This window comes from Canis lupus, chromosome 19 (assembly GCF_048164855.1).
Source record: "Canis lupus baileyi chromosome 19, mCanLup2.hap1, whole genome shotgun sequence".
In the NCBI taxonomy this organism is placed as follows: domain Eukaryota; kingdom Metazoa; phylum Chordata; class Mammalia; order Carnivora; family Canidae; genus Canis; species Canis lupus.
In genome coordinates, this window is record NC_132856.1 from 21,206,260 (window position 1) to 21,209,074 (window position 2,815).

The 2,815-nt window shown below is 47.1% G+C and overlaps 1 pseudogene; it reads left to right on the forward strand.

Annotated features, from left to right (window-relative positions):
• The first annotated feature begins 228 nt into the window (after window positions 1-228).
• LOC140611195 (threonylcarbamoyl-AMP synthase pseudogene) lies at window positions 229-1,840 on the forward strand (annotated as a pseudogene).
• The last annotated feature ends 975 nt before the right edge of the window (window positions 1,841-2,815 follow it).

Genomic DNA, 2,815 nt, shown 5'->3' on the forward strand with positions numbered 1-2,815 from the left:
TCCTCCGGCTTCCCCCTTCACTCCTCAGACACTCTCCAGGCTTCTCTTCTACACCAATGGCTAGGAGCAGCTGCTGTGGGCTGTGGTCATGTGGGGTTTTGTGGGCATTTTCTTATCAATTCTTCACAGCAGCTCTGGGAGGGGGTACTTACTGGTTCCCTTTTATAGACAAGAAAAAGTAAGGCTCAGAGTGATGAAGGTTCAGAGTGATCTTCACCTTTTAGGTCAATGGCTAATAAGCAGCAGGACTGGACTTCCCATCTAGGTCTGTTTGAATCCAGAGTCAACTTCTCAACCATTAACGTTGCAATTTTTCTTCCTCGGGTAGCCCCTTAAATAGAGGTATTCTCCGGAGTTCTGTGTTTGGCTCCTTGTTCTTTCTGCTCTGTGCCCACAGGAGCACATTCACAGCTTTCATCATAGCACCTCTATGCTATCTTCAGCCAAAATCTGTCCTCTGCTCCTCATTTCCAACCGTTTCCAACATATCTCCATTTGCATGTGCCACAGTCACTTGTAGGGGTGGTGGATGATTGGCTGAAGCCAGTGATTGCTTAAGGAGTAGCATGTGACTCAGGCAAGGGAGATTTCTTTTTTCTTTCTTTCTTTCCTTTTTTTTTTTTTTTGCAGGGGAGATTTCTGCAAATGTCTAGGAAAAGTTTTTCTCTCTCTTAAATAGACACATGAATGATGGTTTCTTTTCTCCTAGATATTGCTGTGCCTTGTAATATTAGAGTCATGACTACCATCTGTAACCATGAGAAATAGGTCAAATTCAACAAGAGAAGATGGTACCTGGGTCCTTAATGACCAGCTGACTAAATCTCACCTAGGACAGGGGCTTCCAACTATATTATAAATAATACATTTCCTTATTGCGTGTATGGGTTTTTGCTTTGTTTTGTTGTTACTTGCTGCTAAAAGCTTCCTAAGTGGTACATCAAATTCATCATATCTACAGCTCAACTCAATATCCCCTCCTCCAAACAGCCTCCCTTCCTATTACTCTAGTTCTATTGATATCACCATGGTTGACTCATTCACCCATGTCAGAAACCTGGGCATCATCCTTGACTCCTCCCTGTGCCTCACCCCCAAAGTCCAATCATGAATTAAGTCCAGGAGATTTGCAGGTGGCTGAGGACCATATTGGGGTTGAGCACAGTTAACTGTCCTCCTCTGTATGTGCAGATCCCTGCTCAGGTAGTGGGAGACAGGGCTTGGCTTTGCAGCTCCCCAGGAGCCAGGCCATGTGGACCAACAGCCAGGATCATGCATTCTAAACCAAGGTACTTTGGGCTGCCATGGCCAAGCTGTGCCCCAGCACCATCATGGCCATCCCCACCAAAATACTGTATGGCCTGTCCTGCATACCACCTAGAGAGCCACAGCAAGGCCAAGCCATTGGCCATCTGCCTGGGCTGAGTGGCCGACATCTTCAGGTTATGCTATGTGAGAGTACCTGAGGGGCTCCTGAAAGACTTTCTACCAAGACCAGTGGCCCTGGTGTTGCGATGTTCGGAGAAGCTCATTAAGGACCTGAACCCCTTTATTTCTCTTATGGGCATCTCGATTCCTGACCATTTCTTCATGTAGGATTTGGCCCAGATGTTTGGAGCACCATTTGCTATTATCAGTGCCGACCTCAGCTCTTAGGCCCGTTCTCAGAATGTCTTGGAATTCCTGTACTTCTGCTCTCACCTGTCCCTGGTCATTGATAGGGGACTAATTGAGGATGGCCAGAGCCATGAGTATTGCTTGGACAAGTCAAGTTAACATGTCTATACCTGGCAGGTTTGGTATCATTCAGCCTCGAACAGAAGTACGTGCTCCTCCCTAACAGGGATCCTGCTTGCGAATCCCGGTAAAAGGAAGGGCCCAAGGACTGAAGCTGGATGCTCTCTGTCTGTCTGCTGGTGACTGGCAAGACCTCATTTACAGAGACCAGGAGGGCTGCAACATCACTAGTCCAACTCCTTAAGGCAACATATCTCTCTGAACATTGTAGGCCAGGCCCCAAGCTGGGGTTTAGTCTTACACCTGGTGGGGGAGGTCTTATGTGTTATCTGTAATTTCATATATCAGCCAAAATCTCACTAGAGACTTTACTTGAGAATATTCCTAGGATGGCCTTTTTTTTTTTTTTTAAGATTTTATTTATTCATTAGAGAGAGCAGGCTTGAGAGCACAAGGAAGGGGTTGGAGGGAGAGGGAGAAGCAGCCTCCCCGCTGAGCAGGGAGCCTGCCACAGGGCTTGATCCCAGGACCCAAGAATCATGACGTGAACTGAGAGCAGACGCTTAACTGACTCCACCCAGGCGCCCCCTATACATTTCTTTTTAAAAAAATATTTTTGAAAAATAATTTAAAGAACAGATTTGGAATCTAGTCAGAGCCTCCTCTCTGATGGGTAGTGGCATTTAAGGTCCCAATCAGCTAGAGCACCAGCTGGTGCTGTTTAAAAGTCTCCAGTGACTAGAGAAGGCACATGTTTGTGCATCTGAAGCTGGGACCAGGTTAGGATAAAGACTGTTGAGCCTCAGGCCCAACACTATTTCCTCTGAACTGGGGGGGCAGGGCGGGGGCAGGTGGTAGATTGTGCTTTAATGCCCGGTGGAGAGAGTCCTCATTTTGGACTAATGGTAGGAAGTGAGCTCAGTTGGAAGGGGTGAGAGTAGGGAGGTCCAAATTAAGAAAAATATTGGGGGGGCGCTTGGGTGGCTCGGTTAAGCCTCTAACTCTTGGTTTTGGCTCAGGTCATATCTCAGGGTCATGAGATCAAGCCCAGCATCAGGCTCTGCGATGAGCATGGAAT